General features: G+C 43.0%; 1 protein-coding gene across 1 annotated transcript in view; it reads right to left on the bottom strand.

Annotated features, from left to right (window-relative positions):
* The window catches only part of LOC146710645 (beta-1,4 N-acetylgalactosaminyltransferase 2-like), a 42,629-nt gene extending 32,062 nt beyond the window's left edge, over positions 1 to 10,567 (bottom strand). Inside the window, exon 1 of the mRNA XM_085453247.1 lies at positions 10,494 to 10,567. The gene's annotated coding sequence lies outside the window, so the exon portion shown is untranslated. The remainder of the gene's footprint in view (positions 1 to 10,493) is intronic.
* Between the last annotated feature and the right edge of the window lie 17,235 nt (positions 10,568 to 27,802).

Raw genomic sequence — 27,802 nt, 5'->3', positions numbered from 1 at the left:
TAGTGCGGTGGACCCCTGGGTGGCACGTAAAGCGGGCAGTGTGGGCCCATTGAAGCACTTGAGAACGTACTGATTGAGGGACGTAGAGCCGTTGGGCTGGCCCACCTCCCGGATCCGGTTCCAACACCTGAGCCTCCCGAATGGCTGCTTCGATCCCCCAGGAGATGGCGCCCACGACACAGGTGGCGGGGAGAACGGGAGCGGGCTCAGTGGTGTCCTCCGAGACTGAGAACTGACGGGACAGGGCATCGGGTTTGACATTCCGGGAACCGGGTCTGTAAGAGATGGAGAAGTGGAAACGGGTGAAAAACAGGGCCCACCTGGCCTGTCGAGCGTTGAGCCTCTTAGCTGATTGTAGGTATGCCAGGTTCTTGTGGTCTGTCCAGACGAGGAAAGGCTGAGCCGTGCCCTCCAACCAGTGCCGCCACTCCTCCAGGGCTAGTTTTATCGCCAGCAGTTCCCGATCCCCGACGTCATAGTTTCTCTCTGCAGGGGACAGACGGCGGGAGAAGAAGGCACAAGGGTGGAGCTTACCGTCCTTCCGTTGCGACAGAACCGCTCCAACCCCTGAGTCGGACGCGTCGACCTCGACCACAAATGGCTGCGTGAGGTCGGGTTGGATCAGGATGGGGGCTGAGGCGAATCGTTTCTTCAGTTCTTGGAAAGCTGCCTGAGCTTCTTTGTTCAACTGAAAAGGAAGCTTGGGAGAGGTTAGCTGGGTCAGCGGCAAGGCAACTCGGCTGAAGTCCCGAATGAACCGCCGGTAGAAGTTGGCAAATCCAAGGAAACGTTGCAATTGGTGCCTATTAGGAGGTTCCGGCCACTCAACAACGGCTTTTACCTTCACAGGGTCCGGGCGGAGGTTTCCTTGGTCGATTATGTACCCCAGGAATGCAACGGTGGAGACGTGGAACTCACACTTTTCTCCTTTGACGAACAATCGGTTTTCGAGGAGTCGTTGCAGGACCTGTCTGACATGGGTCTCGTGCTCGGATTGGTTTCTGGAAAAGATCAGGATGTCATCTAGATAGACAAAAACAAAACGGTTAATGAAGTCTCTGAGCACGTCGTTCACCAGGGCTTGGAACACCGCAGGGGCGTTAGTGAGACCAAAGGGCATGACAAGGTACTCGAAGTGGCCGAGGTGGGTGTTGAAGGCGGTCTTCCACTCATCGCCCTCACGGATGCGAACCAGATGGTATGCGTTTCGCAAATCCAGTTTGGTGAAAACAGTAACCCCCTGGAGGAGCTCGAAGGCAGAACTGAGGAGCGGCAGAGGGTATTTATTTTTTACTGTGATGTTGTTTAATCCGCGATAGTCAATGCATGGCCGGAGGGTTTTATCCTTCTTTTCGACAAAGAAGAAGCCTGCCGCGACTGGAGAGATGGAGGCCCGAATGAGGCCGGCAGCCAGGGATTCCGTGATGTACTTGTCCATAGCGTCTCGTTCTGGAAGTGAGATGCTATATAGCCGACTGGTGGGTAAAGGAGCTCCCGGGAGCAGTTCGATAGCACAGTCATAGGGTCTATGCGGAGGGAGTGACTGGGCGCGGGCCTTTTGAAACACCTCAGCTAGGTCGTGATAAACAGAGGGCACATTAGTTAAATCGGCTGATTCCAATAGCCCAGAAGAGGGCGTTTCAACGCTTGGAGGCGAGGCTGCTTTAAGGCAGGTCATGTGGCAGTCCTCCCCCCACCCAGTGACACGCCCCTTCAGCCAATCTATGTGAGGGTTGTGCTGTTGTAGCCAAGGATGGCCGAGAACTAGTGGAGTGCGAGTTGCTTCAAACACCAAAAAACAGATTTCTTCAGAATGATTGCCAGAGAGGGTGAGCTCGACAGGCTCCGTCACCAGAGTGATGTCTGGAAGGCGTTGACCTGACAATGCCGTAACACGTAATGCATGAGGCAGGGGCTCCAATAGTAACCCAAGTTGCCGGGCTAACTGACAGTCAATAAAGTTTTGTTCCGCCCCAGAGTCGATTAACACCGATAGGGAGCGGCTCTTAGAGTGAATGGAAAGCGTGGCCGGTAGTGTTAAACGGGGAGGAGCTTCTTCCTGGCTCAGCTCGCCCACCAGTACTCCTACCATCACTGGCGGGCGCGCCCTTTTGCCCGCGAAGGGCAGGTAGCCACAACATGTCCCCTGTGACCACAATAGAGGCACTCACCGGCGGTAATCCGGCGCTGACGCTCCGCCGCGGTGAGATGGGAGCCGCCCAGCTGCATGGGTTCCTCTCCGTCCCCGCTCTCGTGAGTCCGGGAGGGGCCGGCATCCGCCATGGCGCCGGTGCCAGAGATTCCCGCAGCCTCATGGAAGTTGTAGTTCCGCTGCGACCGGCGAGCCCGTAACCGCTCATCCACCTTAATGCACAGGGACATTAGCTCATTAAAGGAGGCAGGGAGATCACGCATGATTAGCTCGTCCCTTAATTCTTCTCTGACATTGTTCAGCAACGTGCTCCGTAGCGCCTCCTGATTCCACCCTGCCTCTTCTGCCAGAATCCAGAAGTCGATAGCGTAATCAGACATGCTTCTCCTACCTTGTTTGAAGTTGAGGAGACGGAGAGCAGCGGCCTCTGCCCCGGTGCCTGGGTTAAACACATTCTTAAACTTGGAGAGAAAGTCAGCGTAGGTGATGACAGGATCAGAGTTTAACACAACCTGGGCCCACTTTAGTGCACGGCCCCTCAGAAGTTGAACGAAATAAGTGATCTTCGCCCCATCGTTGCCATGAAAACGCTGCAGCTCGCGAAACGTCAGAGACACCTGAGCCAAAAATCCGGCGCATTTGTCAGACTCACCCGAGAATGGTTCCGGTGTGGGTAAAGGTCCGTCAGACGGCGTACCGACCCGCGGTGAGCTACCTGACGCTACGGCGGGCGGTGCCGCCTGGGGAGCCGGGCTGGGCGGCTGGGGATTCCCTGGTTGCGCATTTCCCTCCAGCGGTATTAACTGCGCCACTGCCAGGGTCAATGCGGCGACATCCTGCCGTAGCTGCCCGAGCATTTGTTCATGGCGGGCCAGCGCGGCTTCCTGGGCGGCCAGAGCCCGGCCCACGGGGTCCTGTCCTGCTGAGTCCATAATGGCTGGATCGTTCTGTTAGGGGTTCCGAAAGAGACTCAGGCGCAGGCCAGGGTTTCCCTTTAAGCGAAGAACAGTGTGTTTATTCACAGTGAACACAATCACCAAGTGGCTATGTACAATGTGCAGGGGAAACGGGTCCGGGTCGCCAGGGTCCGTGGGAAACAGGGTTAGGGGAAAAGGTGCTCCACACGTTCTGTACAAAAGCTCCTCCTCAGTCACTCCTCTCAGAATCCGGTTCCAAAAACGATCTAAACACAAAAGGTCGGGTTAGCGGGATAATAACAAAGGGCTTTCAAGATACAGGTTGGCAGATACACAAGTTTGACTGACGCTGATAGTTCAACGATCCAGCGAAGACTAGTGCAGACTCGCCATCTAAGTAGTGCAGTAATCAGCTGGGATCAGCGGCCGGTGTGGTGATGAGCAGGTGTGTGGGCCAGCAGCGGGAGCCCGCAGTGAGCATCGCCGTGGCGGGAGAGAGAGAGAGAGAGAGAGAGAGAGAGAGAGAGGGCGAGAGAGCAAACAAACCACAAACATATTGCCCAATAGAGGATTGACCAGCAGGGCACAGGGACCATGACACTCAGTTACTTTCACACAAAGGCATCTGCTGTGATGTTCACAATTCTGAAGAAGTCAGTACTGATAAATGATCAGAATTATAATATTTCTGACTGTCTGAGGCTAAGTTGAATCGAACCGGGACTTTGAAAACCGGAATCGAATGGATTATAGAAATCAGTGATGATACCCAGCCCTAGTGAGCAGCCTAGGCACGACAGAAGTGGATGTAGCTGTAATAGGAAAAGAACTATTGCTAACTTTTCTGTTAAGGCCTGATCCTTCTGAAATTCATAGCCAGTGCTCTGACACGGTGTCATCAATCTTTGAATGCTGAAAAAGCACAGTGTCTCCAGAAAAACACATATTATATAAATTATTATAAAATTTGTGTACGCCTAACTTTTGTGCCGGTACGCCTAACTTTTTAAAGTTAGGCGTACCGGTACGCCCATGGCAAAAAGTTAGTCTAGAGCCCTGCGTACACCTGCAAATTTTTTTTTACGTGGTCTCAATTTTTTTACGTGAGCTCAGAATAGTGTCCGAAAAATAAGGCTATACTTTTTTTTTTTATAACTTTTTATTGATCATTTTACAGTATGGGAATACAAAACTTAAGGTCAGTATGGGAGACATTCACAGTTCCAGTAATAGCATCTACTTACATCATGGTAATATTCATTTATTCAGTACAAAGGGGAGTACACAACCCATTTTTCCCAGAGCTTCTTAAATTTCTCGAGCTCGAGTCTAAGGACAAAGGTAAGCCTTTCCATTCCAAAAATTTCTTCCACTATCCCACGCCATTGGGCCCGAGTTTGAGGGTCTGCCTTTAGCCACCTACGGGTTATGGCCTTCCTGCAGCCAGCCAAAAGTATTTTCAATAAATAAATATCTTTATGTGGGAGTGCCGTAGGCAATTTGCCAAGATACAACGTATCAAATGAATAGTCTATTTTAATCCCAATTATTTTGTTTATCTCAAGGGCCACCTCCCCCCAATATGGCTGAATCCTTGGGCAGGCCCAGAAGACATGAAAATGGTTTGCCATAGGGGTTCCACAACCTCTCCAACATAGGCCCTGGCTCTGTGAGCCTGTTTGCCGAGCTGTGAGTTTAGGAGTGTTAAAGAATCTCACTACATTCTTCCAACCAAACTCTCTTAAGGACCTTGAATTTGCAGTGGTAGCCTGAGACTCACATATTCCCCACCAGCTGTCCTCCGAATTTCGTGAGCCTGATTCCCTCTCCCATTTATGCTTAATGTACAGCGTAGAGTGATTTTTAGAGGCTTGTATACTACCGTATATTTTCAAGACCATCTTTTTAGAGTCATTTCACTCGTATGCCTCTTGAAAGATATGAATTAGGTTGTATTCGTTTTCATCTCTGATTAGCAACGTCTTGTTGTAATAGTCTCTGACCTGCAAGTATCTAAAGAAGTCGTGCTTTGCCAATCCGTATGTATCTGAGATGGTTTTATAGCTTTGGAATCCCCCATTTGTTGCTAGTGAACAAAAAGAAGTAATTCCTCTCAGAGTCCACTGTTTAAAGGTCCCATCCAGCCTGGCATAGGGCTGCTCAATTAATCGAATTTTAATCACGATTACGATCTGGGCTTTCAACGATCATTAAAAATGACTGAGCCGATTATTAGCCCCTCCCTCATTTATCCGCGACACCTTAAAGGCCGGTCCGTGAAAATATTGTCGGGCATAAACCGTCCGTGGCGCAAAAAAGGTTGGAGACCGCTGATTAAGAGGACCCGAGGGAAGCTCGGAAAGCTAAGCAGAAGTTATTTGGAGAGTGACTGCCGTTGGTTGAAAAGAGAGTTTAAAAAAAAAAAACTTCAGTGGTGTTGCACACTATTTTATATTATTTTTTTAAAGTCATTGTTAACCCTTTAAAGCCGGTCAGAGCAGCACGCTCCGTTTTGCGTAACTATTGTTAAATCCCTGTAGAACCTGAACCGTGTAAGCTAGCGCAATAATTTGTTTTGCATATGAAACCGGAGGAGTTGTACTTACATCTGATGCCATCAGCTTGTCCTCGGTCACGGTTTCGTTCCACATATAGCTTTGCAAAAATTGCATAAAAAGCGCTTGCAGGAACAAAAACATAATATTCCAGAAACACGCTTTGCCGTTCCTATCAGCTGTTCGTAACACTTCCCACAGTGAAATGATGCACATGCTGTTTTCTTTGCAAATTTGCATCATAGGATTGTTTTTTGTTTTTCCTGCAGTATATAAAAATTGCTGTATCTCCAAAATAAAACTATGAAGACACTCAAAATAAATTTCCTGTGGTGGGAAACTATTTTTTGCAACTTTATTGTATTTAAAGTTTTGAGGGATAAACCTCTTAAATTTCTCCAAGTAGTAATATATGTAAACAAAACAAAAGCGATTTTCAATTTTTTTTGTAGTTTATTGCACTTTTTTGCAATTTATGTAATTACTATGGACTTAATGCATACATATTATTAAAATATGGGCTATAACAGTTGTATTGATGTATAGCAACTTGAAATGCTCCCACAAATGGCACTACAGCATGTAAAAAAATAATATAAGCTCTGGTGGACTTGGTTCTATAGTAGGTCTTAAAGGGTTAAATAAATATCGTCAAATAATCGTGATCTCAATTTCAGTGAAAATAATCGTGATTATCATTTTTGCCATAATCGAGCAGCCCTAGCCTGGCAGGTACAAACTCCGGGTCATAAGCTATCCAATTCAAGGTCTTAGCCTGCTTTTCTATTTGTAGTTTCCCCACAACCCTGAACCATAGTTTCAGGGTGAACCGGGTCAAATGGTTCAAATCTTTGTAAAATTTTTCAGCTTGGTTCTTATTTCCTAAAAGAGACTGTAATGGGAAGTCTAATTGTGTAATTTCCATATTTTTCCATTTAGCTTCATAGTTTGGGGAACACCAGTTTACCAGGGGCTTCAGTTGTGCGGTGTAGTAGTAATCTTGTAAGCACGGCAAAGCTCTCCCTCCCTTCTCTTTTTTCAATTGTAGCGTTTTGTACTGGACCCTCGGTCTTCCGCCGTTCCAGACGAACCGTGAGATCCATCTGTCCCACTCGTCAAATTGTTTTTGGGGTATCTCCATATATGTAAGACTGCGTTCTTCTATTTGCGCATGTGATGCCATCAGCCACACAGGGGTAAATTAGTCCATTTTTTTTACCTTATTAGTTTGCTTTGCAGTTTTCTTCATTAATCATTTGGTTAAACCTAACACTGGTATTATGAGGCGCGCACATAGTAACATTGTGTGGTTTTTCTAAAATGTTTTGTTATATTAATTATGTTTCTCTTTCTTTGAGTTACCTGGGTTTGGGCGGTGGCTGTTTCCTGTCTGGGCAAAAGGCGTGGCTGAGGACTCTGGGAACAAAATGCCTGCTCAACAGGACCAACCATGGGCTTACCAGGAGCAGAGGTGTTTTAGGTTTAGTTAGGTTATTCTGTGCTTAGTTAATATTAGTGTGTGTTTTGTTTCCCCCTATTGTGTGTTAATGGTTTGGCCAAATTATTATTAAAGCTACCCTCATGTGTCTTTGTAATTAGGTCAGTTTGTGAGTTAAGTTATGTCTCACTTTGTTTTGTTTAAGTTTCTGGAAATTACTTTTCGTAGAGTTATATTTAGTTGACCTGTTTTATGGGCCTGCTAACTATGTTTTTGAATTTGAACAGCGCAACATCTCTAAAATGAGAAATATCCTGTCTCAGAGTGACGCTGAAAAACTAGTTCATGCATTTATTACTTCCAGGCTGGACTACTACAATTCATTATTATCAGGATGTCCAAAAAACTCCCTGAAAAGCCTTCAGCTAATCCAAAATGCTGCAGCAAGAGTCCTGACAGGGACTAGAAAGAGAGAGCAGATTTCTCCTGTTTTGGCTTCCCTTCATTGGCTTCCTGTTAAATCCAGAATTGAATTCAAAATCCTGCTCCTCACATACAAGGTTTTAAATAATCAGGCCCCATCTTATCTTAATGACCTTGTAGTACCATATCACCCTATTAGAGCACTTCGCTCTCGCTCTGCAGGCCTACTTGTTGTTCCTAGAGTATTTACAAGTAGAATGGGAGGCAGAGCCTTCAGTTTTCAGGCCCCTCTTCTGTGGAACCAGCTTCCAGTTTGGATTCGGGAGACAGACACTATCTCTACTTTCAAGATTAGGCTTCAAACTTTCCTTTTTGCTAAAGCATATAGTTAGGGCTGGACCAGGTGACCCTGAATCCTCCCTTAGTTATGCTGAGCCTGGTTCTGCCGGAGGTTTCTTCCTGTTAAAAGGGAGTTTTTCCTTCCCACTGTCGCCAAAGTACAGATATGTGGACGACACCTGGGTCAAAATCAAGACACAAGAAGTGGAATCCTTCACTGCGCACATTAACGCTGTGGATAAGAACATCAAGTTCACCAGGGAAGACACAAAGGACAACTGTCTGCCTTTCCTGGACTGCGCTGTGCACATTGAAGAGAACGGCAAACTCAACATCGAAGTTTACCGGAAGCCCACACACACGGACCAGTACCTCCTCTTTGACTCCCATCACCCTCTGGAACACAAACTTGGAGTAATTAGGACCCTACACCACCGGGCAGAACATGTTCCCTCTAAGCCTGAAGGGAAAAAGAAGGAACACACACATGTAAAGGAAGCACTCAAAATGTGCGGCTATCCTAAATGGGCGTTCTTAAAGTCAGCAAAGAGGCACAGAAAAGAAGATCAGACACCAGCGAGGGAGGATAAGAAGGACAGACGCAACAACATTGTCATCCCCTATGTAGCCGGTGTATCAGAGAAACTCAGGAGAGTTTTCTCCAAACATGACATCCCAGTGTATTTCAGACCCAGCAACACACTCAGACAGAAACTGGTTCACCCGAAAGACAAAACGCCAAAACACAAACTTAACAATGTGGTGTATGCTGTACAGTGCAGTGAGGAATGCCCGGACCTCTACATTGGAGAGACCAAACAGCCACTTCACAAGCGCATGGCACAACACAGAAGAGCCACCTCCACAGGACAAGACTCAGCTGTCCATCTGCATCTTAAGGATAAAGGACACTCTTTCGAGGATGCCAATGTTCACATTTTGGACAGAGAGGACAGATGGTTTGAAAGAGGAGTGAAAGAAGCCATCCATGTCCACTGTGAGCGACCATCTTTGAACAGAGGCGGGGGTTTACGACACCAACTCTCTGCCATCTATAATCCAGTTTTGAGATCCCTTCCCAGATGCCTTAACGCCCACTCACATCCTGGGCCATCTGATCTCAGGAATTCGCATGATAAGGTGGGGCCAGGTTTCACAATGAACACACCCGAAACTCTGGCTGATTGGGACCCACGCCCAGTTTCCCACCTTGGCTCAGGCGATTAGAGGATCATCAGGGGGTCCTTTTGTCCCTCTGTGGGGGGATACTCCCACTAGGTTTATATCTGGGACTCTCCACCATTTGACCTTAGAACTGAAGAAGCTTCTCGGATGAGAGGTGAAACGTCTTCAAGCAACTTAAAGAAGTCCAGACGCTTTTCTTTGCAAGCTCCTTTGACTACTATAGATATCATTTCAAGTAAATTGCTATAATCTTTAATAATGTGATGTGTTTAATCTTAGCCAACATTATCCTGTGAAAATGAATGTGTTTTGTTAATTTCTGCAACATGGAAGCTAATACAGTGAAGGGAAATAACAGAAGTGTCTAGTCTAGGGGTCTCAAATTTAAATGAGTGCTGGCAATGTCATCTCACGTGAGGGCCAATTTAGTGTTCAAGTAGTTTAAAAAAAACAACCCTACAAACAAACAGGAAAACACCCACAAATATTTCCAAAAACGTAGTGTTGCCTTTATCTGAAGTACTAAATAAACAAATAGGTACTCTCTTTCTGACCAGATACGTGGCAGCGCTTCTGCTATAATTTTGTTCATATTTAACAAAATAAAAATGCAGATATAAGTGTACACATTCATTTTTGACTGCTAGTGAAAACTGTTTTGTTTACAAATAACTCGCTCACTGAACTAAAACAGCCAATCCATCCACATGTTTGTACTCTCTGCTCATAATGGCTGCATATAAATTTTTTTTTTGCTTTTTAAAGAACTTACATACCCAAATGTTTCTGTGGACCAGCGTTCAGTTACATTCACCCTGAACATGTCAGAACTTACTCTGAGCAACCTGCCATGTGTTCTGCAGAGATGTTATAGAGGGGTAACTGCCTCAAACAGCTACGCAATGAAGACCTCTTGAACTCTGAGCTCAGATCAACCAGTGATTGAAAAAGACTATTTTGAAATTAAGCAAAACTGAAGAACCAAGTGCAGTTTTTTCGTACTGACAACAAGTCTTTATAACCTGCTTGATTTTATTCTTGTTTTGTTTATTAGTTTTTCTAAGAGCAGTTCTTGATCAGTATGTAAAAGAATACATATAAACACAAAGATTCACATTGAGCAATCTAATTCTATGAAAGTACACACCTTGTTAAACATTCACTAAAGTGAATGCTAACCTTTCACATTACTCACCAGGAACTAGTCATCTTGGAAGACAAAGGTGTTGTTTTTTTGTTACCACGGAAGTAATGGTGAATTCAGAATTTAGTCTAAATGCCATTATATAATTATCTAATTTCATGTGATTTCACTGTGTTGCTCACAGTTAGTAAAAATACATTAGATTTGCATAATTTTCAGCTGTAATTCTTGTATTTGAATGAGAAAAACCAATCGATGTTATGCTTCTTATAAATACACAGAAACTGAGGTTAGAGAATGCAGTGAGAACAAAAATAATAGTATAGAAATGTCTTCTTACCGTTTCCACTTTTTAAGTTTCGCTGATCAGCAGGAATCACTGGAACCTCTGAAATCCTGTGAAAACTGGAGGTCATCCACCATCGGCACTGCATACAGGAAAGAGGGCTGTCTTTTTCTCTTCTGGTAATCCCAGACAACAGTGAACCTTGGACAAAACAAGGTGAGGGTGGAGTCACAAAACAGTGACTCCACCCTAACCTATCAGGGTGGAGATTTCAAACAGAAATCCAAATGTAACAAACTCATGAATCTGCTTCCTACCATACAAAGCATGGCATGAAACATATTTTATAAATAAAAGATTTATAAAAGAAAGTTTTGCAGATAAGTATAAAAGATAAGTATCTATAATACTTATCTTTGCAAATTAAGTAGATTTTTTTAAATCTTTTTGCTTAGCTATAGGGAAAGGTAAAGAAGCCCAACTGTAATCCTGCTACACACAACATCTAAATATTTGCTCATAGAATAGCAGTTTTTGGATTATTAAAAAAAGTTGTTTTTTCAGAGTTTAAAAGCAAATCTATAATTCTCCCAAACTAGTTTTCAGTCACTAAGCAGAGGACACATTTATTGCAAATACATGCAATAAATACGGAGACCGTTGGGGATCTAACTGCCTCACAAACAGGAAGAGACGTTTTTACCTGCTGCCATCAAGGAGACGTTATCATATGCTGAAAACAACAAAGACAGAATGACTGGAGTTTCCACCCCCAGGTTGTCAGGCTGAATTAAGACTTTAACTTAATCCTGAATCTATTAATGTAACCCCATTAATGTGATAGATGACAAATCTGTGTCTTTAAGATAGGTAGATAGACAGATTCTATTTATATATAGGATTTGCTCAAGGAGTTTCATTGACTATATGCGATGCATTTCAACAAAGAATATACTTTGATTCCCTCCAGTGGAAAACAGTTGTAACTCTAAATGTACTGAGGTGTATTCCAGGAAGCAGCTTTAATGTAGTTAGAGGCTGATTTCTGTTCCACAAAATGCTGTTTTTTCTGATTGAGGACAACAAGACAACTTATGTTTTCCATCTGGACCCCTACACTGAAACATTTAAGGTACCGCACATTATTGTAAGTATGTTTTGTCAAGATTACATTCACAGTTGCTGTTTTGTTTGAATACAGCCAAACTGAGCTAACAAGGTTTGGACACTTTGTAAGTCTTACAAAGATATTACTTGTTAAATGCATTAATCTGCACAGTGGCACAGTGTTTGCTGACACAACATCGTTGGTGAACAAGCTCTTTTTTTCAGGACATAGGATCATATCAGCAACCCTGCAACGTACAATCCTTCAGAAACTGCCCCTCTGGCTTTTTCCACTTTAGTGATTAATTCACTAACCCCATAACTTGCTTGGATGGCAAAATCAGTGTCGGCATAAACTTTGTGAAAAGGTTCTAGTAGTTTTTGGTAGCCTTCTTTATATCTGTTTGGCCAATTTTTTTCCCCTGTCATCTCCCTTGTTGTTCTCACAATTCAACGCGTTTAGTCTCATGCGACTAAACATGGCTTGAGATTATATTCCTTAAGTACAGCAAGTTTCTCCTTACATATAAGGCAGGTCGCTTTTCAACCAAACTCACAAAAAATACTGCAGAGTCCATCTTTCTTGAAATTATCGGTCTACGTCATCCACTTTCCTTTAGGTTTGGAAAGCAACATTTTCTGCTTCTTCTTCTTCTTCTTCTGCTAATATTACCATTTCTTCTTCAGCTGCTGCGGTTTCTTTGCCCTGCTCTAGTCAAAAACTGCACTTACTTTGGAAATTTAAATGATAAATTACTTAATATTTTTTTTCATTGCAGAAAAAAACCAAAAAGTAACTTCAAGGGCAAAATTGCATTATATATTTTACATCAATTCACAGGCTGGAAGAAGGGGAGGTGCGGGCTGGAAGTGGCCCGGGGGCTGTGAGTTTGAGACTAAACACAATAAATAATAGAATATATTGAAAAGTTGTTATTGCTGTGATTGCTATGTGATTTCCTGGTAATGTTCATAGATTTAATGCAAATAATACATTGAAATAGGAATATTATAAATGAAAGAAAATTGTACATTTACAGCAGGAGTCGGCAACCCTAGGCACGCGTAGTTAACTGATGGCAAGACCGTAGCTGGACTGGCCATCGGGCATACCAGGCATTTACTCGGTGGGTCGATGGTAGGGTTGCCAACCGTCCCTTAAAAAACGGAATTGTCCCGTATTTAGAAACAAAAGTACACGTCCCGTATTGAGCTAATAAGGGACGCACTTTGTCCCGTAATACAGTGAGAATCAAAAGTAGTCTATAAATGTTTATGGAATTAACGCTTTGTTTGAAAACATAATTCCCAGCCCCTCTCCTGCTTTGTGACCAATGAGCTGACAGCACACTTATGACAATTCGAGTATGACAATTCAGATTACCGCTCATCTCATTGGTCGAGGAAAGGTTACTTACGGAGAAAATACCGGAAGACAACAGATGACCACAACAACAAGCATGGCCAACAGGGAAACAAACGCCGACACTGCGGTGCAAGTCTCCCATATGGAAAAGAAATAGTAAAAACTTATATGTGATTTACTCATGAAAGTGGCCACTTTCATGAGTAAATCATATAAGGCTTACATGATTTACTCATGAAAGTGGCCACTTTCTCATTACTTTCATACATTGTTTTAGTAAGTATCCAAAACATACAAGTTTCATTGTATAATTTTTCAAGGGATCTTATATCTGTTTTCACTCTTATATGCTTTTCTCTTTCATACAAGTTTCACACAAGACAGATACAAACTTTATAAGATTTATATATATCTTTTCCATATTGGCTCGAACGACAGTAAACCTAAAGCTGGGCAAACACTGTGCGATTTTTTCAGTCACGTTATTCAGCTCCTGCTCAAACTGCACGATTGACTCGCAGGGGTTAGAAGTTGGTAGGTCACGATGCAGGTCTCACACTATACCGCCCGATGCTCTGATGCGACCTGAGTGCTCACACTGTGCCTCCATAAAATGAAGGTTATAACAGAAAATCTGTCACTCTCTCTCTCTGTCTTTCACTCACACAGACACACCACCACCATCAACTTTGCTAAATTGCTAATGAAAAACATTGATCAGGCAGCTGTGATTGAGCAGCAGTGTAAATCCAACTATTTTCACGGTTGTTGTGGTCGTGATAATTTTGTGATGCCACATCGAAAAGGCTCGGATGAGCTTTCCAAAGTTCTACAAGTTGTGCCTCCATCGCTTGTGTCTGGATCACACGTTGCACTGCCGTGCTGCTCTGTCTTTTTCACCGACGTTTACGTGTTTGCGCGTGATTGATGATCGGGAGCTGGTCGTGAGGTGTTAATCGCTTCTCGTTACCCCACGTATACTACACGATGCACGATGAAGGCCAAAATCGGGCCGATCACCAAATCGGTCGCACGACTCAAAAATCGTCTCAAAATGGGCCAAAAATCGCACAGTGTGAGCCCAGCATTAGAGCAGCAATGTTTGATCGCTCAGAGAAAGAAAAAAAAAAAAGGCTGCAAAAGTACAGGGAGGAATGGGAAAAGGAAAACACCTGGCTCGGAAAATGCACGATAACACCTTTAAAACGCACTGCACTGAGTGCCGGTGCACTTTTTCCATAGGCATGCTTCTAGTGGTGGACACATGAAGAACATGAGGGGCGTGAAAGCTCGGGGAACCCTTAACCAATGTTTTGTCCACCAGGCCACGGCAGAAGCAGATATGGTAAATGGCCTGTATTTATATAGCGCTTTACTAGTCCTTAAGGACCCCAAAGCGCTTTACATATCCAGTCATCCACCCATCCACACACACATTCACACACTGGTGATAGCAGCTACATTGTAGCCACAGTCACCCTGGGGCGCACTGACAGAGGCGAGGCTGCTGGCGCCACCGGGCCCTCTGAGGCAACGGGTGAAGTATCTTGCCCAAGGATATTTGGCATGCAGCCAGGAGGAAGCCTGGGATCGAACCACCGACCTTCTGATTAGTGGGTGACCTGCTCTGCCACCTGAGCTACAGCCATCTCACATTCTCAGTCTTTAACTGAGAATTTCCAAGGGCTCCACCGAGCCCCATGAGAACATAAGATGTAAAGTATGCTCCTGTGCCAAATAATCCCAGGGAAGCGAGGCGGAAGAATTTACACCGCTCCTTCAATTCGATCCTCTCCTCTTCTTCCCTTTTTCTTTGTTCTTCCTCCTTTCTCCTCTTCAGCCTTTCTCCTTCGAGTTTCTTCTGGGCCGCCTTATACATCTCGTCGGTGTAGTGGTTTCCTCCATTGAAATCCACCATTTCATCTATTTCATCCAAAAGACAGCCCCAGAGTGTCGATCACAGCGATATTTCTTCTGTCTTCGCCCTCTGCCTCTTTTCTCAGACAGCCGTCGGTGACAGACTCAGGCGAAACATCTTCTTTGAAAGCGTTCGCATCCCCCAGGATGGTGTTTCCGGATGCACTCTTTCCCGATCCTGTTTTACCGACCAGAAGGAGTCTCAGTTCTTCACGGGTCGCAGAGCCTAAGAAAAGTGTCATGATCCTGGGTCGTTGACCCAGCGTTTTGTGTTTCTTTTTGGGTTCATCTTGTGTTTGGTGTTTATTCTGATTCTGTATTAATTCTTTGGGTTGGTTGTCGTGTTTATTATCCCTACCTGTGTCTCCCCTCTGTGCTCTGTTCAGGTCCCTGCGTTTTTGTTGTAAAACAGTCTGTGTGTTTCCGGTTTTACTTTGTAGGTCTGCTTCTCAACATGTCCATTAGTGTCAGCTGTGTCCACCCCTGCATGTCATCTCCTCATTACCTAGTGTGTATTTATAATGTGTGTTGGCTTCTGTTCATTGTCGGATCGTCTGTGTTTCTCGGTGTAACTACGGCTCTCTGCATTCTCCACTCCCCGTTTCATGCTTAGGTTTGTCATTTAGTTTTCCCAGTCTAGGTTTTTTCAGTCATTCGTCTTTTCTCACTGCCTGTTCGGTCGCTCCACTTCTGTAAATAAAACATCACTCTCATCACCAGTCAACTGCCTGCATTTTGGGTCCTTTTCCTCCTACACCACACGGCTCACCACGCCAGCCGTGACAAGAAGAAAGAAAAAAGAGGTGAAATTAAGGCACATTCAAGGAAAGTATTTCAGATCGGATTAAAAAGTTAAACCACACTGAAAATACACGTTGAATAAACCATGGCCCCAAACTGGTCGGTTGTCCCATGTGTTTCCCCCGTAGCTGCTCCGGGCGCACACACAATGAGCCCTGGTTTCGCGACGCAGGCATAGCAACAACCTCCTTCTACTCCTCACTGCCTCCTGTATGTGTGTGTGTGTGTAGGAGGTACTGGGTTCCTCACAGACGGGTGTTCGCGAAACCCAGCCTCCCCAAAGCTAAGGGCTCGCCAGCGAGGCACGTGAGAGCGAGGAAAATGTTTTAAAAAAGGGAAAGGAGGATGAGGAGACACTGAGGGTCCGAGGTCTAAACGGAAGGCTGTGTTCAGGTAACCCGCCCTCCGCAGACCTAAGTGTACGCTAGCGAGGCTCTTGAGAACGATGTAGAAGGAGCAAGGATGAGGAGGAGGTAAGGAGTTTCTGAAGTCCATACGGAGGGCGGTGTTCGCGTAATAGGCAGGCCACATAGCTGGTCTTTCACTAGCGAGGCACTTGAGAATGATGTAGAGGGAGCAAGGAGGATGAGGAGCAACTGAGAGCCCGAGGTCCAACTGGAGGGTGGTGTTCACGTAATAGGCAGGCCACACAGCTGCTTTTTCACTAGCGAGGCGCATGAAAACGAAGAAGAAGGAGTAAGGAGGACGAGGAGCAACGGAGATCCCGAGGTCCTCACCGAAGGGGGTGTTCACGAAACCGGCCCTCTGCAGTTCTAAGCGTATGCTAGCAAGGAGCATAAACGGAGGGCAGTGTTCGCGTAATGGGAAAGGAAAATGGCTGCTCTTTCACTAGCGAGGCCCTTGAGAATGATGGAGAGGGAGCAAGGAGTACGAGAAGCAACGGAGAGCCCGATGTCCTCACCGAAGGGGGTGTTCGCGAAACCGGCCCTCCACAGACCTAAGCATACACTAGCGAGGAGCATAAACGGAGGGCGGTGTTCGCGTAATAGGCAGGCCAAACAGCTGCGCTTTCACTAGCGAGGCCCTTGAGGACAATGTAGAGGGAGCAAGGAGTACGAGAAGCAACGCAGAGCCCGAGGTCCAACTGGAGGGCGGTGTTCGAGTAATAGGAAGGCCAAACAGCTTCTCTTTCACTAGCGAGGCACTTGAGAATGATGGAGAGAGAGCAAGGAAGACAGGGAGCAACGGAGATCCCAAGGTCCTCACCGAAGGGGGTGTTCGCGAAACCCGCCCTCCGCAGACCTATGTGTACGCTAGCGAGGAGCATCAGAACGATGTAAAGGGAGCATAGATGAGGACGAGGCAAGGAGTGTCTGAAGTCCAAACAGAGAGTGGTGTTCGCGTAATAGGCAGGCCAAGCAGCTGCTCTTTCACTAGCGAGGCGCAGGAGAACGATGGAGAAGGAGCAAGGAGGACGAGGAGCAACGGAGAACTCGATGTCCTCACCGACGGCGGTTTTCGCAAAACCCACCCTCTGCAAAACTAAGCATACTCTAGCGAGGAGCGTGACAAGGATGTAGAGGGAGCAAGGAGGACGAGGAGGCTCGGAGAGCCTGAGGTCCAACTGGAGGGCGGTGTTCGCGTAATAGGCAGGCCAAGCAGCTGCTCTTTCACTAGCGAGGCGCAGGAGAACGATGGAGAAGGAGCAAGGAAGACGAGGAGCAACGGAGAGCCCGAGGTCCTCACTTAGGCCCATTTACGCGTAACCCAAGGCCCATCCGGCAAAGCGCTCACCTGCGAGGAGCAGGAGAACGAAGCAGAAGGAGGTCGCAGGACGGGGAGGCAGGGAGAGTCCGAAGTCCTCACTTAGGCCGGTTTACGCGAACACTGCCGAGAAGGAGACATTGATGATGATGATGATCTGAAGTTGAGAGTTGTTTCCTCCTCATCATAACTTTAAACCACATCTTGAAGTAATAACTAATCAAAATGATACATAGTAAGCTCATAGAGACTTGTATCCACACAAAGTGCAAAATTATCATTCTAGTGCAGCTGTCTCCAACCTATGGGCCAGTCATTTGGTACCGGGCTGCGAGAGTTGAGGCTCGGGTGTGAAATTTATGGTTTTCAGGGTTTTTATCGTTATTTTTTATTGTTTTTATCGTTAACTCGGTTTCCATGGGTCTTTTCCGGTGTGTTATCAATAGATTGGGGGTGGGGGGGTGTTGGTACCGGTACTGGTTTTATTTTGTTGTATTTATCCGCGACACCTTAAAGGCGTCCATGAAAATATTGTCGAGCATAAACCGGTCCGTGGCGCAAAAAAAGGTTGGGGACCGCTGTTCTAGTGTACAAAACAGGGGGAGGCATTTTCTCATTACATGAACTCATCACACACTGATACAGTTGAGCTCAACAACTGTTAGCATCAAACCGCCCTGCCCACCCCTTTTCATTTTCAGATAAGTTCAAACTTTTAAAACTAGCTGCACAAACTGAATAATGACCCCCTTTAATAAAACCAATGTTGTTAAAATTGTTCTTTTTTTATTACTTTGTACAAATGTGGTTGCAGAGGCTCTCATCCTTTCTATAGTTTTATTTTGATTGTGAGTGAATTACTAATTAAAAACCGATTTGACAAAGAACAATGTTTTGTGGTTATTTGAGTTGTTGTTCCGCTCAGCTCAAAGCAGTCTGGCCATTGTGATCTTGACGAGGCATTTTCATCCAGAGAAATATTACTTGCTCGATATGTTACTTTTTCATACCACTTTCTGTAAACCCTAGAGATGTGTGTGTGTGTGTGTGTGTGTGCATGTGTGTGTGTGTTTTATATACATAAATAAATGAATAAATAAATAAATAAACAGCAAAATACAACGCTGGTGTTCCAAATCAAAGAAAAAGTAATGTTGCAGAGCCCTGATTTGATCATCACTGTGCTATTGGTGCTGCTGTTTTTAACTCAACATGACAGCCACACATTGGAGATCTGAAAATTTAAACGGAATACATTTAAACACCACAGATCACTCACTGTGTTCAACACTTTGACCCATGGCTTAATAAAGGAGACCAGGAAGTCACTTTCTTTTGGCTCCAGATCAAACTGGAATTTATAGATTGAGCAGCTGATACATAGTTTACAAATGTTACTGATACATTTTCTAATCTGTGTTCTGTTAGCTGCATTTCCAGCAGTGTGAAGCAGACTGAGGAGCAGATTCAAGCCAAACCTGTTTGCTCCTAAACTGATGGTGTTAGTAATGTATGTCTTAACAAGTTGCTTACATAAAACGTATTAATTCAGCAGACAATCTATGTCATGCTTAAAGCATACTATAAATTGAATGACTAATTCAAATGTGATGCTTCCTGTTCATTTTAAACCAAAACTCTGAACATAATCTCAACAGGAGCATATTTCCATGGTGATCTTACCAGGTAACAAGAGAGCCACCTGAAACACTGAAAAGAAATTAGGCTCAGCGTGCATCACTAACAGATTAACCTTGCTTCACTGTCCACCACTCTGAAGCCAGTCGCCCAGAAGAGGGAGACTAAATTCTGAAAAGGCTGCCAACCCAGTACATCATAATAATATGCTAAAAATACAGAAATGTTATTGAAGCTGTGTGATTTAGCTAAAAACAGTATGTGATATTCTGACTACTGCAATACAAAGTTAAAGAGTCAGCTATCATATAACATTTAATTTAAAAAAAAACATACAGAAAAAACAGTCATCTGGCACAGGTAATCATTAGATATAAAATAAATTAAAACAATAATATAAGAACCTGAAGCATCTCATATCAGCATCTCAAGAATAAATATTTCAAACTTATTAATTTCATGATAACTCACATATGAGGAGGGTTGTTACAGTCAGGTAAGGCTACACTCCCATTCTGTGCCTCAGACAGTTTCAGTAGCATGATGTCATTTTTTCTATTAAAGATATTTAAGATATTTGTCTTCCAGATGCTCGTCTTAAAGATCTTTTTCTTTGCCACTTTCTGGACTTGTCCTGGATCTGGATGGACTCCAACAATCGTGCTCAGTTTCCTGCACAAGAGAAATAGTGACTGAAATAGCGACTGTGCTTGCTAAAAATAAGAATGAGCAGTGTTGTTATTATCATATTATTGCTATGAAAAAATATTGGCAATTATTTTTGCTTCAGTATTTTAAGACATATTGCAAGCCAATCTTTAAATTAATTTTTAATGTTTTCATGTGAAACTATAATTTTCTCACCATCCACTCTTTTGGCAGTGAGCTGCAGTCAAAACCCACCGTGGATGGATCAGTGAGCCGCCACAGTAACCCTCTATTCCATCCTTTTGTGAAATAACTTTCACGTGATAGTGACCCTCATTTTGACAGTCTTGACCACCATAGATTCTCTTGTGCAAATCCACCATGGTGCTTACTGTGACACCTGAAAGACAGAATAATTAATTTAAATGTCTGTATCCACAAACTGGAAAACAGCATCTTCTGAGAAAATATGATGGTCATAAACAGAAATGTGCGAGACAGATTCCACTCATGAAATTCATTCAGGCTTCACTGAGTTTCTGTACAAAATTCTGACAAACGTGCATTAATTGATGTCAAAGGGGAGACAAAAAAATGGAATAAAAAAACAGTACTTGAAGGATCAGCTGTGTTGCAGGCAGAATGTGGGAAGACAGGAAATCAACTCAGAAAGATAATCTGACCAAATAATTCAATTTCAAATAAATTCCTTGCGCGTAAATTCAACAACAGACAAAGAAGCTACAGTTCCTGTAGCTAACTCTGCTTCAGTTACACGCTCTCGTGGGTTGCTCTCTACACTCGCAAATCGACAAAGTTGATTGGTCATTCTGATGGACACTTCAGGTTACTGCAGTAAACCAAGTTACACTGTGGCAGCGATAGAAATGTAAACTGTATTTGTTTAAAATTTGAAAAATAAAGTTTGCTGAATTCATTATAAACAGTTGTTGTTTGCTGTGCAACAGTGGCAATACTGACAGCTGTCACTGGATTACTTTACCGCTGAAGAAACCAGAGCATTCTAAGGCAGTGGTTCTCAAACTTTTCACAACGAGTACCACCTCATAAAATATATGGCTCTTAAAGTACCACCCTTATGAACGACATTAAAGTACAGTAATATAGGCCTATTTAACACCATAATCAGTTTACACAGACAATTTTATTTCTTATATGAATGTTATTTGTTTTATCTGTCATAAACAGGATGTGACAAGTGATAATAATAACAGCTGTACTGCATTAAAACATTCACAGCAGGTGGGATATCCGGTCTTTAAGTGATGACATATGAACCCTGCTTCCGGGTCCCAACGATTCTGCATTTATTAAAGCTGTTGTGTTTTTAACATGTTTTAATGCTTTGTATCTTGTTCTATTTAATCTTTAAGCCCCTAAAAAAGTCAGTGATCACTGTTGGCCTGTCTGCGTTTTTATTACCACTATTCATTTTAAAGCTCATTTTTCAAAAGCAAGAGAGCAAGCAATTTATTCATATAGCACTTTCAGACAACTCCCAGCTGAAAACAAAGTGCTGTATACTAAGTTAAATAATAAGTTACAAAAAAAATATATAAATATAAAATGCACAGGGAGCCCGACACAGAGGCCTCAGATTGCGGGGTTCACTTGGCGCACATTGAGCCGAGGAGGACAGGGGTCAAGAAGGAGCGATGAGGCAGGTATCCACAGGGTCCAGGAATCGTCGATGCACAAAAACCTCCTACCCACTCGATGACACGCTGGCTAGCCACAGAGGCACGTTCAGTGAGAGACTGAGATGACCAAAAAGCACCACTGAATGACACAGGAAATCATTCCTGCCTGTGGCCATCTCCCTGTACAACTCATCCACCTAACGCACTATATACTGCAATAGCTACACCCTTTTTGCAAATGCTCTTCTTTCTTATTCAGATATTTATTAGTAAGTGACTTATATGTATATATATATATTGTGCTATTTCTTACTTCTTGTATGGTCTATTTTTGTTACTGTTTGTACTGGAGCACTGTAACCAATATAATACCCCTAGGGATCAATAAAGTAAACAGAGCTACCTAGATAACTTAAATTACATAGTTGAAAGCATATGTCTATTGTTTGTGTATTTATACACAAACACACACACACACACATATATATATATTCAAATAATTTTAAGAAAAAGTTTCATTTACCTATTACTACCACTACTTCCTGGCTTATGTAGCCACTAGGTAACAAAAGCTCAAAACTGCCCCCGGCATCCTGGAGCACTTCCATTGTGCTTTGGAATTTGTACGACGTGCTTTGCAGTTTGTACGTGCTTCAGAGTTTGTACGTGATTTGCAGTCTGTACGTGCTTTGCAGTTTGTACGTGCTTCAGAGTTTGTACGTGCTTTGCAGTTTGTATGTGCTTTGCAATTGGTACGTGTTTCAGAGTTTGTACGTGATTTGCAGTTTTTCTCTCTAGGGGCCAGCGTAAATACACTTTTATTTATTCACTTCAATTAAAATGTAATAAATAAACTATAAAATACAAAAACCAACTATTTACATTTCAACTTTTAACTATTTAAATTTTCAGCTTTCTCCTTTTAAACAAATTTAAAGTGAAACAACACAAAACACTGCACTTGATGAAATAATAATTAATGTAATGGTAATGATGATGGTTATGAATAGCAGCAGTAAAATATTTCCCTGATCTCCACACCGAGTTATTCATCTTAGAGCAGTTTGTGTGTGTTTAACAACTCCACAACATTAATAGATGACTCCTTTGCTCTAAACTGAAGATTAGTTTATTTTGGGTTTTGCACATTTTGTTTCTGAATAATTGTTTGATTTGTAAATTCTTATTTCTGTGTTATGTAGAGAAATGACACTCTACATATTTGAAAACACAGACTTTGACCATCTGCATCCACTGAGGAAACACACCACTACAAGCACAAAAGTATATTTGGTGGAAATTTGAAACAGGACTGCCTCATACTGTGTATGGCTGTGTGTGTGACAAATAAAATTTGAATTTGATAACAATAGAGCTATTTTTCTGAAATCATAAAAGGTAGTAAAAGTCATCAAAACAGCAATTGTTGAAGCTGCTTCTTGTTTGAGGGAACTGGCCATTCAACCACTTTGACTGAGTGTGCTTTTAAATGACCTTTTTCAACAATAAAGCCCAGGAATGACACTGAATCAACATGAAATTCACATTTCTCACCTTTTAAATTGAGATGTTTTTTTCTAGGAGACTCCTGGTGCGTTTGCTGAAAATGCTATTTTCAAATAACCGAAACGACCCATGTGGGTTTAAAAATTATACTGATTACTGGAAGGTGAAGGAGGAGCAGTAAGCGAGTCAATGGAGCAGTCATAAGGACGATGAGGTGTGAGATAAAGAGCTAAACCTCCTCTCACTTTGGTTAAGGGTAAAAAGCCTCTTGCCCGCAGCATCAGCTAAATCCTTTGTCATAAACACTTTGCAATGAAATTTGGGTTTGGTTTCAGCATGGCTTCAGCCCATCTCAGAGCTCACCCTCGCAGCAGAATAACCATGAAAGCAAATTTTGCACAGTCTGAAGAATAAGTTCTACTTTGTTGATGAAACACTAGGAAACACTGTTTGAGGAACCCTCCGTTCCTTTCTAACTCGCTGGTGAAAACTTCAGGTGGCCTTTCCAGAGGTACAAGCTCTCTGAGCTGTGCTGCTGACCATGTCCATCGTTTTATGACCACAGTATACTCATCTTATAACGGATGTCAATCCAGCAGATTATCTTTGGCATGTGGTGGATCAGGAGATTTGCAACATGGATGCACAGCCGACAAACCTGAAGCAACTGTGTGATGCTATCATGCCAATATGAAACTAAATCTGTGAGGAATGTTTCCAGGTCTACAAATGCAGGCCATTTACTAATATTGCTGGACATAATTGAGCTATTGATGTAAAAAAAAGCCTGGTTGTGTTGCACTGACCCTATGTTACTAAATATAGGCTGTCATATATTAACTGTTCCTCTACGTTCCTCAGTGAATGCAGCCATTATTACACCCCTGAAAACAGGAAGGAAAGAATCACAAGAGTGATTTTGTGTTGTTATCTCACAGAGTAGTTTAATGCAATGAGGAGAATGTGCGAAAGCCCCCTAGTGGAGATTGGAGACACTACCAATCGATCCCAGAAACTAGCCGATTAGTATTGTACAGATCGCAGTTCTCGTGAATAAAATGACAACCACTGATGCAACATGAAAAATAATACCTTTTAAAATATTTTCATATCTTATTTACATTGTCTTTATGCTTATGTCGACTAATGTGAATGTGCATTAACTGTATTACTTTTTACTTTCAGTTGTGAACCCTTTTTATATATAAGAATAAGAATACCACATGACTGTGGCCTTGTGTTATACCCTCTCTGCTGCAGTGATGCTGCAGACAAACACAAACATCGTGATTAGACATTCAAGAAGAGCCTCTTAAAGATGAAGGTCTGTGTCTCTTGACCTAAACACATAATCCAGTTAAATCTGATTTATGTTCATTAATGCCCCTCACACTGTAACTTAAAGTAATAAATCGGTCACTGATTAATTACAGAAGTACGTCTGTGAGCATAAAGATGTAAGCCTTGGACCATCGGGATGAAATGTGGTTGGGAAACTTAACAAGCTTTGATAAAACTTCATCAGTAGTTCGAACAAGACCTCAAAACCTTCGATCACCACGGGTGGTTAGCAGTCTGTGGTTGTACCATGCAGCCTAACAACATGCAGTAAATTGCAGGTTAAAGCAGTTTGCTTACACATTGTTAAACGAGGGAAGGGAACTAATGTGGCTGTCACATTACCCTTTTGTCCCATTTCATCCCAGAGCTCGATTTAATTGCTGCTCACTTTCTACAATACTTAAAACTGATCAGTAGGACCTGAAACTGCAAACATTCAAACATTCAGGCCAAGAATCAGTTGGTCAACATATTAATCTACTACAATTAGCAGAAATGAATAAATAAACAGAAGAAAGTTACAGTGATAACAGAGTCATGCAAGTTTTTGACCAGGAGGTTAAACTCATGCAAATGACCTTCACCCAGGCTCATGAAAACACTGCCCTGCTTATAAACAGCAGATCATTTGTGTCAGTGTGTCAGGATGGTTTATATTTGAGCTTTTAGTTCACACAGAACAATTTTTATTAATTGTTTTTAAAGCAATTTCCAAAGTCTGTGAATCCCCACATTGTTCAGTTGTTCTCTTTGCTCCCCATGAGGTCACTTTCACCATGTGACAAAAACAACACCCCACTGTACACACTCGGGCCACCAGCAACTTTCTAAATCCTCAATAAAAAGCTGACAGGTTGCGATGATGTTCCAAATAACTTATTAAGAAAACAACTACCGTAATTGTCGGGCTATAAGCCGCTACTTTTTGCACAAGCTTTGAACCCTGCGGCTTTTAGTCAGGTGCGGCTTTTCTATGGATTATCCATGATTTTTGTGATATCGTAAGACGATTTGTTTTATTTGTTCCGCTGTTGTACGGCACTACGTTGCCTGGCGGAAGGGCATGTGATCAGACACACGCCAGGAAACATAGTGCCATACAAGTAGCGCGAAAAACAAACTTCAAAGTAGCGCTACGCGTTCAGCGTGGATGACGAGTGGCGATAAACTTGCGATAAGCAAGTTATGCTCAACTCCACCGGTGGATTCTGACAGCATGGAAAAGTGTGAAAACATCCACGATCACCAACGGATTTCGAAGGGCTGGACTGTTGCATGATGGAGAGGAGGACACTGCCACGGCCCTTCAGAGGGTGTTCGACTCTGACTCTGACAACGAGGATTTCTTTGGTTGGTTTTGTAATTGACAACGAAGGAGAGAAGCGGAGAGTGGATGACGAATCCACCCTGAGCCTGTTCGTTTCCGACACTGGAGGAGAGGACTTTGGTGGTTTTAGTGCAGGAAGAAGAGAAAGATGGTGGTGAAGGACTGACTTTTCTTCTTGTTGAAGCCGTGTCACTGCACCTGAGCCTAAAAGGTAGGCCGAATCTATTTTTCTGGTGTGCTGTAGGTTACTGTTATGTACTACATTTGTTACTCATTTATGAAGCACAGTACATGTTTCGTACTTGTAATTACCGCTACTTGTACTTTGCATAAAAAGTTATGCAAATATGTACCCATAACTTGTTTTTCAAAATATTAATAAAAGGGGTGTGTCTCCAAACAGCCGTCTCTTTCTTGACAATTCCCTTTGTGCATATTCTCTTACATATGATAAGTCAACATTGAAACACCTGCGGCTTTTAGTCAGGTGTCTATGTCTATATGAAGTCCATTCCTTTTTAAAATATTTAATAAAGTCTTCATCTTTAAGCAGTGATGTATTAAATCTCCAGTTTTTACTTTGCGTAGTATTATTCTTGTGCATTAGTTTTAAAGATACAGGAGCATGATCGCTGACAGCTATAGGATGAATCTCAGTGTCTGAAATGTCACTCAGCAGTGAGCTGCTGACCAAAAAATAATCCAGACGAGTGATGAACATGTGAGAAAAAAGTATATTCCTTACTGGTGGGGTGAAGGGAGCGCCATGCATCGCAAAGGCCAAAGTCGCTCATATACTGTTTGATTATATTTGTGGATTGACAGTTGCGCTGAGTTCCTGTTGTGTTGAGCCTATCCATTTCTTCATTTAGTCCAAGGTTGAGGTCGCCGCCAAGAACGAGTGTGCAATCGAGGTGTTCAGAGAGTGCACTAAAAAATCCGTGGAAGAATAAGGGTTCATCAACATTTGGACCATATATACTTACAATACATAGTTTTTTGTTCAATATTGATAGTTTAATAATTAGAAATCTGCCCTCTGGATCTATAACTGTATCGAGTACTGTAAAATTAACATTTTTATGTATTAAAATTGCTACTCCCCGTTGTCTAGAATTATAACAGGCTGCAAACACGTTAGGAAACTCAGGTGTTTTAAGTTCGTTTAAACCTGTGACAGGTCTGTGAGTTTCTTGTAATAAAACAAGATCTGCCTGTAGTTTTTTAAGCTGGTTAAATATCTTTAACCTCTTTCCTCTGGAGCCAGCTCCATTTACATTCCATGTGACAAACCTCAGCGTGCCCATAATTGTGTGTGTATGTTTAATGATGTACGCTGGGTGTTTCGTTTAGACAGGTGGAGAGAATGTGGAAACATCACTTGTTTGTAAATAGAAAGAGAAAAAAAAGTGTGGTGAGAGGCTCAATAAGTCTGACTATGTGTGTGAATATTCACTAATATGAACAAGCGTGGCTTGCTTATGTGTCCTGCAAGTCTGTGCGTGCTGTGAGGCAGTTGTGAATGTGCTGCCGTTGAACGGATGTGTTTTCGTGATCGTGGTGTGAAAATATGGAGAAATAGAGGGTGTTGTTTGTAGGTGAGTGGGGAAGTAGGTGATCACAGCAGTGAAAGACAAGAGAAAGAAAGAAACCACATGAACTGTGAGCAGTGTTGGGAAGGTTACTTTTAAAATGTATTCCATTACAGAATACAGAATACATGCCCTAAAATGTATTCTGTAACGTATTCCGTTACGTTACTCAATGACAGTAACGTATTCTGAATACTTTGGATTACTTAATATATTATCATGCTTTTTACAACAACGTGAATGTACTATTGCTGTGTGATTTATTACTATTACTGAAGGTCCGCGACTCCGAACTGTAGTAAAGGGACCTCTGACTAATACGGCGGGGTCCCTGTCGGCTGGTAGCCGAAAAATAGCTCTACTTTGTTGTGTAGGTCAACTTTTCTTGCGAGAGACAGAGAGAGGCGTTGAAAGGCTGCTCCAACGGAACTTATTGTTTTCGGAGGAAAACACGAACACGGTGTACAGTCGAGTCTTAATAGCTTACTTACAACTGGGCTCGTCAGGCACTCTTCTTGGCTGAAGTGGTTATTATTATATTTACATGCTTCCAGCTCCCATTTTTCCTCGATGACAACTCGTACCTTTCACTCCCCTTTTTCTCCCTCCTAGCGCTCACAGACCCATAACGTGTATGGCAGTCCATTCTCCCTGCAGCATGGACTACACTGCCCATGATGCTGCATTCTTTAGAGCTATGCTTGTAGCATTCTGCCTGTTAGCTTAGCACAACA

The sequence above is a fragment of the Copadichromis virginalis genome, linkage group LG4 (genome assembly GCF_057382275.1).
Source record: "Copadichromis virginalis isolate Kocher_CV1m ecotype Utaka linkage group LG4, C_Virginalis_male_GT1.1, whole genome shotgun sequence".
NCBI lineage: Eukaryota > Metazoa > Chordata > Actinopteri > Cichliformes > Cichlidae > Copadichromis > Copadichromis virginalis.
Note: the sequence above shows the minus strand (reverse complement) of the source record. Positions and strands in the feature narration are given on the sequence as shown.